The sequence below is a fragment of the Manis pentadactyla genome, chromosome 5 (genome assembly GCF_030020395.1).
Source record: "Manis pentadactyla isolate mManPen7 chromosome 5, mManPen7.hap1, whole genome shotgun sequence".
In the NCBI taxonomy this organism is placed as follows: Eukaryota; Metazoa; Chordata; class Mammalia; order Pholidota; family Manidae; genus Manis; species Manis pentadactyla.
Window position 1 is genome coordinate 83577943 of NC_080023.1, and position 12698 is coordinate 83590640.

Sequence of the window (12698 nt, forward strand, 5' to 3'; positions counted from 1 at the left end):
AGGTTTCAAGGTAGAGAGGGCAACTATTTTAAGTTAATATCCAGGGATTATTTGTAGTCAATACCCATTAGTGATAATGAATGTAAAGGGCAGAAATGGCAACATTTCTGATCTTTTTATTTGCTTGTAAACTGCAAAAGTGACCATCCTATAAATATATGCAAGCTTGTTGTCAAATTATCATCAATGCCTATCTTCATCACTACAGGAATAGATTAATCTTTTTCATTAGCCCCCCCCCAAGGTTTGGTGATTTTGGTCTTTAAATTTTTTGACAATACTACTAAAAATTCTTGAAAATATATGTATTATTTAATTTTCAGTTTAGACTTTATCATCTGTACCATTATATGAAATGTGTTGGACTCATGCTTCCAATAGAGAAGATTCCCTTCAATTTTGCTAAATTCTCAGGATGCTTACCTTTTCTATGATGGTGAAGCTTCTAGTCCACTGTCAATAATATGGGAACTGACCATTGTTTTGCTAGAAACAGTGATGGATGGATTTAAATACTTTCACTATTGGTGGCTAAGGGTTACATTTATTTGAATGCCGCCTGGGTATAGGAGTAGAATATTAGCTGAAGATTTTTGAAGGAGAGCTACTTAAGCCTCAGTTTCAAAGTTTTATAATATATTTGGGTTACATTGTTTTAGAACCCATAACCCTAGTTTCATCAGCTTTGAATTCAATATACACAGAAGCACAGGAGGCATTACAGAGCTGATAAGTGGCTTCATCATCAGAAAATCCGAAATCTGTTGTCTTTGAGGTGCTTTGGAACTTGACTGATTTCAGTCAGTCTGCTCAGTGCATCTTAACAACTTCAAACAAAACTGTTATTGATTTATGTCAGTCACTACTAAATGGGATCTCAAAGCAATATCATGAAGGAGAGGTAAGATAAAATCCTAGGAGATCCAGTGTTGTTATTAGATGCTTTATGAAGGCATGCTGAACTGAAATACTTCTCTGATACCAAATAGTACACTACTGATTGAAAATAAACCCACAAAACAGCAGAAACTGTACCTTGGAAAAAAATAATTAACTTTCTGGTAGAAGTTAGGTCATTTCAAAATTGTATTAGTCCTAGTAGATTGCTAATTAAGTTGTAATTTAATTTCTTGGTCATATATATCAGTACTTAACCAAATAAAAACAAAAATTTTATTATATGCTTTTGTGGTACTTTTTTCTTTCATTGGTCTTTCCATTTTATTTTCACATTTGATCTTCACAGCAGTCTCAAGAGAGGAGCTCTCCCCATAGTACAGAGGAGGACAATGACATGGGAAGTTAGCTGTTTTGAGCCACACAGTGACTGAGTGAAAGGTTGAGGACACCTCACAATTGACTTAAAGGTCCTTTATTACCATTCTTTAAATTGTTTCCCAAAACTGCCCTCTTTTATTCTTGATCTGAGGCCTAATTAAAAAAAAAATTTTGGATGTAAGAGTCCCATGTGGAAGATATCTGACACACACCACTTACACATGAATACTGAACAATTTCCATCTTAGAGCAATTCAAATGCCTTATTGATTCTTAAAAGGACAACTTACAGTTGTAAGTCAATCTATGTTGAATGTTTTTTCTTCTTGTAGTAGTCAGTTATCAGTTTACAGAATCTCTGGCTTTGAACTATGTAGAAAGAAGGATCGATAATAATGAGACTTGAAAAAAAATCAAAACTAATCACAGAATCAAATGAACTGTTTATGTGTAAATTGGTAAAGGCATTCATGGGAGATAGTAAGCCTTTACCTTTTTTTGTTGTTTATTTATTTTTTTATTTTACCAAATGTATGTCACAATGGTTCAACAGTCCCCCTCACCTCTGCCTCCACCCCTCCCCTCCACCTTGGTAACCAGTAGTCATTTCTCAGTGTCTATGAGTCTAATGCTGTTTTGCTTTGTTTTTATATTCCACAAATAAGTGAAATCACATGGCATTTGTCTTTCTCCACCTGGCTTATTTCACCGAGCATGATACCCTCTAGATCCATCCATGTTGCAAACGGCAGGATTTCTTCTCTTTTTATGGCTGAATAATATTCCATTGTGTATATGTACCACATCTTCTTTATCCGTTCATCTATTGATGGAAATTTAGGTTGCTTCCATATCTTGGCTATTGCAAACAGAGTAGCAATAAACATAGGGGTGCATATATCTTTTGGAAACAGGGATTTTGTTTTCCTTGGGTAAATTCCTAGGAGGAATTACTGGGTCATATGGTATTTCTACTTTAGTTTTTTGAGGAAATTCCATACTACTTTCCGCAATGGTTGCACCGAACTGCAGTGCCACCACCATGTAGGAGGGTTCCTATTTCTCTGCACCCTTGCCAGCATTTGTTATTTCTTGTCTTTTGGATAGTGGCCATTCTAAGTGGTGTGAGGTGATACCTTATTGTGGTTTTAATTTGCATTTCCCTGATGATTAGTGATGTGGAGCATCTTTTCATGTGCCTGTTGGCCATTTGTATTTCTTCTTTGGAGAAGTGTTTGCTGTTCAGGTGCTCCGCCCATTTTTTAATCACATTCTTTTTTTTTTAGGTGTTGAGGTATATGAATTCTTTGTATATTTTGGATGTTAACTCCTTATCAGATGAGTTGTTTACAAATATATTCTCCCATACTATAGGATGACTTTTGTTCTGCTGATGGTGACCTTTGCTGTATAGAAGGTTTTTGGTTTGATGTGGTCCCACTTGTTCATTTTTTATTTTGTTTCCCTTGCCTGAGGAGAATTGTTAAGGAAAAAGTTGCTCATGTTTATATTCAAGATATTTTTTTTCTATGTTTTCTTCTAAAAGTTTTATGGTTTCATGACTTACGTTCAGGTCTTTGATCCATTTCGAGTTTACTTTTGTTTACGAAGTTAGACAGTAATCCAGTTTCATTCTCTTGCATGTAGCTGTCCCATTTTGCTAACACTAGTTGTTGAAGAGATCTTTTTTTTTTCTCCATTGTATAATCATGGCTCTTTTATCATGTATTAATTGACCATATATGCTTGGGTTTATATCTGGGCTCTCTGTCCTGTTCCATTGATCTATGAGTCTGTTCTTTTGCCAGTATGATACTGTTTTGATTACTATAGCTTTGTAGTGGAGCTTGAAGTCCAGGAGCATAGTCTCTCCAGCTTTGTTCTTCTTTCTCAGGATTGCTTTGGCTATTTGGAGTCTTTTGTGGTTCCATATGAGTTTTAGAACTATTCTAGTTCATTAAAGAATGCTGTTGGTATTTTGATAGGGATTGCACTGAATCTGTAAATTGCTTTAGGCAGGATGGCCATTTTGACAATATTATTTATTCCTATCCATGAGCATGGGCTAGGTTTCCATTTATTGATGTCTTTAGTTTCTTTCATGAGTGTTCTTACAGTTTTCAGAGTATAGGTCTTTCACTTCCTTGGTTACATTTATTTCTAAGTATTTTATTCTTTATGAGGCAATTGTAAATAGAATTGTTTTCCTGATTTCTCTTTCTGCTAGTTCATTGTTAGTTTATAGGAATGCAACAGATTTCTATGTATTAATTTTGTATCCTGCAACTTTGCTAAATTCAATTATTCTAATAGTTTTTTGTTGGAGTCCTTATGGTTTTCTATGTACAATATCATGTCATCTGCAAATAGTGAGAGTTAAACTTCTTTCTTACCAATTTAGATGTCTTTTATCTCTTTATTTTATCTGATTACTGTGGTTGGGACCTCCAGTACTATGTTGACTAGAAGTGGTGAGAGTAGACATCCTTGTCTTGTTCCTGATCTTAGAGGAAAAACTTTCATTAAATATATTGACTGTGGGTTTGTCATATATGGCCTTTATTATGTTGAGGTACATACCCTCTGTACCCATTTTATTGGTAGTTTTTATCATGAATGGATGTTGAATTTTGAAAAAATGTTTTTTCAGGATCTATTGAGATGATCATGCGGTTTTTATCCTTCTTTTTGTTATTGTGGTGTATGACAATCTGATTGTTTGGCAGATGTTGTACCATCCTTGCATCCCTGAAATAAATACCACTTGGTCTTGATCTTTTTGATGCATTTTTGAATTCAGTTTTCTAATATTTTATTGAGGATTTTTGCATCTATTTTCATCAGGGATATTGGTGTGTAATTTTTTTTGTAGTGTCTTTGTCTGGTTTTGGTATTAGAGTGATGCTAGCCTCACAGAATAAATTTGGAAGTGTTCCCTCCTCTTCAATTTTTTGAAATATTTTAACAAGGATGGGTATTATTTCTTCTTTAAATGTTTGGTGGAATTTGTCCAAGAAGCCATCTGGTCATGGAGTTTTGTTTGTGGGGAGTTTTTTGATTACCAATTCAGTTTCATTGCTGGTAATTGGTTTGTTCAGATTTTCTGCTTCTTCCTGGGTCAGTCTTGGAAGGTTGTATTTTCCTAGGAATTTTTTCATTTCTTCTAGGTTGTCCAATTTATTGGCATATAATTTTTCATAGTATTCTCTACTAACTCTTTGTATTTCTGTGGTATCTGTTGTGATTATTCCTTCATTTCTGATTCTGTTTATGGGTGTACACTGTCTTTTTTTCTTGATAAGTCTGGGTGGGGTTTATCTATTTTATTTTCTCAAAGAACCAGCTCTTGGTTTCATTGACTTTTTCTGTTGTTTTATTTCTTTCTACTTCATTTATTCCTGCTCTGATCTTTATTGTGTTCTTCCTTCTACCAACTGTGGGCTTCACTTGTTCTTCTTTTTCTAGTTTCTTTACTTGTGAATTTAGACTGTTTATTTGGGTTGTTCTTGTTTCTTGAGGTAGGCCTGTATTGCTATGTATTTCCTTCTTAGAACTGCCTTTGCAGCCTCCCACAGATTTTGGGCTGTTGGTTTTTGTTTTCATTTGTCTCCATATATTGCTTGATTTCTATTTTAATTTGTTCATTGATCCACTGATTATTTAGAAGCATGTTGTTTAGTCTCTGTGTATTTGCAGGCTTTTTTGTTTTCTTTGAGTAATTTATTTCTAATTTCATATCATTGTGGTCTGAGATGCTGCTTGATACAATTTTAATCTTTTTGAAATTATTGAGCTTTTTTTGGTGGCCTAGTATATAATCTATTCTGTAGAATGTTTTGTGTATGCTTGAGGAAAAATGTTTATCCTGCTTCTTTTGCACGGAATGTTCTGTAGAGATCAGTTAAGTCCATCTGATCTAATGTATTGTTCACTGCTTGTGTTTCCTTAATTCCTGTCTGATTGATCTATTGATGTGAATGGTGTGTTAAAATTTCCTAACATGAATGTGTTGCAATGTATTTCCCCTTTAATTCTGTTAGTATTTGCTTTATATATTTAGGTGCTCCTATGTTGGGTACATAGATATTTATAGTGATTATATCCTCTTGTTGGACTGATCCCTTTATCATTATGTAATGTCCTCTTTGTCTCTTGTTACTTTCTTTTGAAGCCTATTTTGTCTGAATAAGTACTGCTACTCCTGCTTTTTTCTCCCTGTTATTTACATGGAATATCTTTTTCCATCTTTTCACTTTAGTCTGTTTGTCTTTGGGTGTGAAATGAGTCTCTTATTGGCAGTCTATAGATTGGTCTTGTTTCTTTATCCATCCTGGCACTCTGTCTCTTTTGGTTGGTGTACTCAGTCCACTTACATTTAAGGTAGTTAATGATAGGTGTGTATTTATTGCCATTTTGTTAACTGTTTTCTGTTTGCTTTTATATCTCCACTTTGTTTCTTCCTCTCTTATGATTTTTCTTGACGTTTGATGGTTTTCTTTAGTGTTGTGATTGGATTTCTCCCTTTAATATTTTGTGTATATTATATAGGCTTTAGGTTTTTGGTTACCATAAGGCTTAAGGATAGTGTACTAACTATGTAACTGTCTGTATTAAGTTGCTGATTTCTCTATTTCAAGCACAATCTAGAAGTACTTCTTTTTTCTTCTGTGTCTTCCACCATATTTTATGTATTTGATACTGTAATCTTCACTTTTTGTGTATTCCTTGATTGATTTTGTTTATATTTTGTTCACTACTTTTGTTTTAATTTTGTACTTGGTAAATAATTGGTCTGCTAGCATTACTGTCAGTTTATTTTTACTCATGAAAACTATCTAGGCTTAGGAAGATTTCCATAGCAGTCCCTTTAACATATCCTGTAATGCTGTAACTTATAAAATCTCTGACCTCCATTTATTCTGAAATTGTTTAACCTCTGCTTGAAACTTGAATGATAATCTTGCTGGGTAGAGGATTCTTGGTTGAAGGTCCTTCTGTTTCAATACATTAAGTTTTTCATGCCACTCCCTTCTGGCTTGTAAAGTTTCTGCTGAGAAGTCTGTTGGTAGCCTGATGGGGTTTCCCTTATAAGTAATTTTTTCCTCTCTCTCTGGCTGTTTTCAGTACTCTGTCATTTTAATTATTGTATGTCTTGGTGTTGTCTTCCTGGGGTTTCTTTCATTAGGGCTCTCTGTGCTTCCATAACCTGAGTGTCTATTTCCTTCCCCAGATTGGGGAAGTTTTCAACAATTATATCCTCAAAGAGACTTTCTATCCCTTTGGCTCTCTCTTCTCCTTCTGGTACCCCTTTTATGTGAATATTGTTTCATTTGGATTAGTCACACAGTTCTCTTATCATTCTTTCATTCCTAGATATCCTTTTTTTCTCTCTGTTCCTCAGCTTTGTTGTGTTCTTATTTCCTAGTTGCCATCTTGCTGATTGTCTCCTCTGCTTGCAGCAATCTATTATTCATCTGTCTCATTTTATATTTCACTTCATTTACTGTATTCGTCAACTTTGAGTGTCTCTTTTTCAACTCTTCTATCTCTTTGTTGAAGTCCTCACTGAGATAGTCAATACTTTTCTGCAGATCAGTGAGCATATTTATGACTGTTACTTTTAAGTATTTTACCAAGAACATTGGTGATCTCTGTTTCATTTAGCCATCTTTCTGGTGTCTAATCCTGTAGTTTTCTTTGGAACATATTCCTCTGCCTCCTCATTTTGTCAGGGTTTCTGTGTCCCTTTCTTTGTATTAGCTGGATCTGCTATGCTTCCTGGCCTAGAGAGTAATGACTTTATGAGGAAGGTGTCCTGTGGTACCCAGAAGCTCAAAAATATTTACTGTCCAGCAAAGTTCTCCTTTGCAGTAGAGCCCTAGTTGCAGTTCGTGGGCAATGAGCAGGGCTACCTTTTGTCTGTCTGCTGGCAGTGGTCTGAGTCCAGTGAGGTGAGCAGTTTGCCTGAGCTGACCCCTTGTGATCAGAGCAGTGGCTTCTGCTGGAATTGTTGTGGGTGGGACTGCCCTCTGCCTGTTGTGCAGCAATGGTCAGGGATTCAGGGTTAATGGAATGGGCTGGGTAGTTGCACAGGCAAGGCAGGGTACACAGCACGTGGCTTGGCTGTGAGAGGGGAGGAAGGAGTTCTCAGAGCTGGCTCCTGCAGGCACCTCCCCACTTGGGCTGAAACAGCACTGAGAAAGCTGGGAGATCCTCTCTCTGCCTGCTAGGCAGCAAAATCTGACACTGCTGGGCTGAGTGGGCTGGCATACACAGAGAAGCACCTTGGGGCTGACCCACCAGTGAGAGGGATGGAGCATTGGGGACTCCTAAGAGTGCCCAGCCTGTTGGGATGAGGGAGGGCTGGGGAGGTATTGCCCACCTCCCCTTTATTCTGCAGAGAGAGCTCCATCCTACCCCCATCACTCTGGCACCCCTCCCACTGCTGGCAAGTCATTCAAACTGCCACATCTATGTTGGGTCTCAGTAGGACAAGCAGAGCATGCCTGTCCTCCCCAAGTGGCTGTAGTCTCAGCCTCCCAGAGTGTTCTAACTGTCCCAGGTGTCCAGTTCTATTAATCACCAGAACCCAGTGCAATGTGGACTCATGTTCCTGGAGAAGATCTCCAGGGCTATGTGTGCATGGTTCCTGGGTGCCTCTCCCCTCCCATTCCATTCCTCTTCCTCCCATCTGTGGCTGGATGGGGGAAGGGTTTGGGTCCTACTCAATCATGGCTCTGACACTTAACCCTTTTCTGTCTGGTTTTCTCTTCTTTCCCAGGTGTAGGCTGTCTGTTCTGCAGAATTTAGGTCAATTTCAGGGTTAGCTGTGTTTGCTGTAGTTGCTTCCTTGGTGTGTGTGTGTGGGAGGGTGTTCTGCCTTGCCTTCTACTCTGCCATCTTCCCTGCCCCCCTTCCGCATAATCCAATTTTTAGAAATTGTTTTTTCTCTCTGTTCCTCAGTTTGGTTGTTTTCCTATTGCCTATTTTCCAACTCATTGATTGTTTCCTCTACTTCCAGCAGTCTACTGTTCATTCCCTCCATTGTATTTTTCATTTCAGTTATAGTATTTTCTGTTCTGAGTAACTCTTTTTCATATTTTCTATCTCTTTGTTTAAGTTCTCCCTGAGATCATCAATTCTTTTCCCGTTAAGTGAGCACCTTTATGACTGTTACTTTAAAATCTTTATCAAGAAGATTGGTAATCTCTGTTTCATTTACCCACCTTTCTGGTGTCTTATCTTGTTCTTTTGTTTGGAACATCTTCCTCTGCTTCCTCATTTTGTCTGTGTTTCTTCCTTTGTATTAGATGGGTCAGCTATGCCTCCTGGTCTGGAGAGCAATGGCCTTATCAAGAAGGAGTCCTTTGGTGCCCAGACTCTCAGGACTCTTTGCTCACCTGTACCTGGCTCTCCTTCACAGTGGAGCTGTAGTTGCTGTTGGTGGGCTGTGGGTGGGGCTGCCTGTCTGCCATCAGTATCTGCTCTCTGTCAGCGGAGGTTGATAGCTTGCCTCTCTGTGCCCTCTGTGTGCTAGGAGATGTTTCTACTGGGTGGTGTTGTGGGTGGGACCACCCTCCTCCTGATTGCCAGCAATGGCAGCCATTACTGGGCTGGGCAGGTGGGCAGAGCAGGTATGCAAGGAAGCAACACTGTGGGTTGAGCTAACAGTGAGGGAACTGGAGAGTTTAGAGCTCTGGCTCCCAAAAGCGTCCCTCCAATTGGGCTGAAGGAGGACTGTGAAAGCCTGAAAAGTATCCTTACTTTGCCAGCCAGTCAGAAAGTCAGACTGTTGCTAGGCTAGTGGTCCTGGCAGTGCAAGTATGTAGGAAAGCATGTCATGGGCTGAGCAGCCAGCAAGGTAGATGGATCATTTGGAACTGGCTCCCATGAGCACCCAACCAGTTAGGCTGAGGGAGGGCTGGAGAAGTGTCATCCACCTGCCCTTTCTTTTCTGGAGAGAGCTCTTTCTGACTCCTACCCGTCTGGTACACATCCCACTGCTGGTAAATTTTTCATACTGTTGCCTTTGGGTTGGGCCTCACTCAGCAAGACTGGAAGAGTGTGTTTGTCCTCTACAAGTGAAAGGAGAGTCAGCCTCCCAGAGTGCTCCAACTCTTCCTGGTGTCCAGCCCCATTAATCACCAAAGCCCAGTGCAATGTGGACTCATGTTTCAAGAGCATATCCAGTGCCAGGAGTGCAGGATTCCTGAGCACTTATCCCCTCCCTTCTCTGCTCCTCTCCCTCCCACTTGTGCTCTGGGATGGGGGAGGGCTTGGGTCTTGATCAGTCTTGGCTCTGCCACTTTATACTCTCAGTGTGGTCTTCCCTTTTTCACCTGGTGTACATGGTCTGTTCTGAGTCTTTAGATCATTTTCTTGGTTAGTTGTATTTGCTTTCTTGGTGTGTGTGGAAGCTTCTGTCTTACCTTCTTACTCCACCATGTTCTCCCTCTGAGTCTTTTCCTCCCATTATTTATTTCAAGTTTTATAGTATTGTGATCAGGAAAAATATTTGGTATTATCTCAGGCTTGTTAAGTTTGTTAAGACTTGTTTTGTGACCTAAAATATGATCTACCCTAGAGAATGTTCTGTGTACACTTGAGAAGAATGTATATTCTGTTTATTTTTCCTTATTCATTCTCTGATGCTCTTCTGTATGTAGATCCCAATCTGACCTATATAATTTTATTTCTTTATAAAGAATTCCTTTAATATTTCTTACAAGATAGGTCTACTGGCATCAAATTACCTCAATTTTTGTTTATATGAGACATTTTTCCTTAAACTTTTTATTTGGATGGGTTTTCTCTGGGCTTCTTTGTGTAAAGTGCTAATTAGAGGAATTTGTCAGTTTCCTTTTTTTTAGTTTGTAATCCCAGTCCCCCAATCTCTGTTCACGGTTCTGCAAGTTCTCTGGTTTTACAGTAGCAAGCCACCCTATTATCCTGGCTCTCAGTGGCTACCAGTTCCCTGCTTCAGGCCTGAGAGTTTTCAATCCCTTGGATATTCCTTTGAAGTGCCTAATCTCTGGATGCCCTCTCTCCTCTTCTCATTTTCTCTCACTCCAAGGAGGAGTGAAGCAAGACAAAACCAGCCCCGTAGGTGCTCTCAGAAGAGTTGGTGTGTTGGAGGCACACTCTTCTCTCCCTCCTTCCTGGGGGAAGTCTCAGGTTGTGTACCATCTTGCCAATGGGTTTTCAGCCCTGGGCAAGTTCACTATGGATTCAATGAGACCAAATAAATGACAGTAGAACATTCTTGGGGTGAAAGGGTTATACCCAACTTTTTACCCACGGTGGCAGGTCAGTCACTAGAATCCTGTCCACTCAGAGTGAATCTGCATGCAGCAAGCTGGTCTCTGCCTCTAGGCCTTTCTACCCCTGCAGTTGTCTCACTCTGTCCTTGGCACTGCTACTGCTCCAGCCTCTGCTCTCCTGCAGCCATGCAGCCATACCACCTGGGCAGAGCTCTTTATATAGAGTCAATAACAATATATTGACCACATATGTGTAGTGAGCTAGCCAACGAGGGCTACTTGAGAATCTTGACAATAGGAACCTTCACTTAATCCACATGTACCTTCTCCCGGTAGTGCAAAGTTGTGCCTGCCACTGCAATCTGATCTGTACTTTCTCTTATTCTCTGTTACCCTCAGGCCTCCCAACTGCACTGGTTTCATCAGTGCTCTGATTGATGAATTGGATGAGAGAGGAACTAGACCCTTAGGCAGCTTTCAGAAAATCCAGGACTTCACTCAGTTTTCTCCCTTATTCCTCCCTTCTCCCAGAGGAGTTTTAGGTTGAGCACATTATCTTGGTCAGGAAGCTGCACAAGCAGCTCTGTTCCATGGTTCTCAGTTGCTTCAGGGCCTCCAACCCATGCTGGTTTTGTCTGTGGTCCAAGCAAGGAGGGAGGTGAAACAGAAACCAAGTCCCTTGGGCAGGGCTCTGAAAAGTTGGTGTTGGCTACACAGTCCACTGTTTTCCCCTGAAAGGAAAAGTTGCAGGTTGGGCCTTTTCCTCTTCGCACTGAGCTGTTAGCATTGGGAAGAGGCTGATGCAGGTAAATCGCTCTTCATACCCATTTCAATGTAACTGTTCTTGACTTTGTGCTCTTGAGTAGGGGAATGAGAAGTTGGACTTCCTATTCCACCATCTTGCTGACCTCAGTCTCTGGAATTAGTGTTTTATTTGTAATCCGAGAACCTGTATTCAGAGTTTTATATTACAGATGTGGATAAAGTGAAGGTGCCTGTGGCCAGGATTCTCACCTGGCCCTGGTTGGCTAGCTCACTACTCATGTGTGGGCAATACCTTGTTATTGACTCTCTATAAAGAGATCTGCCTAGTCCTCTGGGAGACACAGTGGCATGGCTGCAGGAGAGCAGAGGCTGGAGCAGTAGCAGTGCCAAGGACAGAGACTGAGACAACTGCAGGGGTAGAAAGGCCTAGAGGCAGAGATCAGCTTGCTGCATGCAGACTACTCTGAGTGGACAGGATTCTAGTGATTGACTTGCCACCGTAGGAATAAAGTTGAGTATAAACCCCTTTCACCCCAATAATGTTCCATTGTCATTTATTTGGTCTCATTGAATCCATAGTGAACTTGCCTGGGGCTGAAACCCATTGGTAAGACAATTGGCATAGTCAGCAGGATTCATTGGTGACCAAGAAAAAGAACGGGCTGCCCTCTTGGAAGGAGTGTTTCAGCAGGCTGCACCTATGGACAGGGAGACATTCGAGTGTCCCCTGTGGACATGTGGTACTGTGAAGGGGTGGAGGACTGGGGTTCACCCAAAGAGAAAACTGACTGAAATGGCATCACTACAAAGTGCTGTGGCCTGAGAGGAAGCAGCACGAGGAGGAGCAGCGTCCTGAGAAGGAGCTGCACGAGAAGAAGCAGTAAGGGAGTGCAGGCAGGTGAAGGAAGAGGCCTGAGAAGGAGCGGCACTAGAAGCAGCAGCATGCAGGCTGCCAGGTGCCATAGGGCAAGAGAGCGATGTATGGAGCTGTCAGCCCCAGAATTGGAAGAGTGGAGGTTTGACGAACTGGTGGGGGTGGAGGCCCAGCCCCTCTTTGGTTGAGACCCCACCTGGTTGAAAGCTGGTGGAAAGCCAGAAGGACTTGGTGACCACGGGTTCTTTCAGGAGAGGTGCAGCCCCCTCTTCAGTTTGTGGAGCACTCCATGCTCTGCCTCTATCCCCAGGCTCAAGCACAAAAGGAAATACAGTCTGCTTCTTGCAGGAAGAATTTAAAGGGCCCCATGAAGGTCAAGAGGACCCAGATGTGGGTTGGTTTGAAAACGCAGGAGCAGACGGAAAAAATTGGATGACTGGAGCTGTGGCAGCATTTGGGCCCAGCTGATAACACCATAGACGGATTTGTTTTTCTGAACTAATCAAGATAAAAACAGTCCT

At 40.7% G+C, this 12698-nt stretch overlaps 1 protein-coding gene across 1 annotated transcript in view; it reads left to right on the top strand.

The window, feature by feature from the left end:
- The window catches only part of C5H4orf17 (chromosome 5 C4orf17 homolog), a 260042-nt gene that overhangs the window by 115779 nt on the left and 131565 nt on the right, over positions 1-12698 (top strand).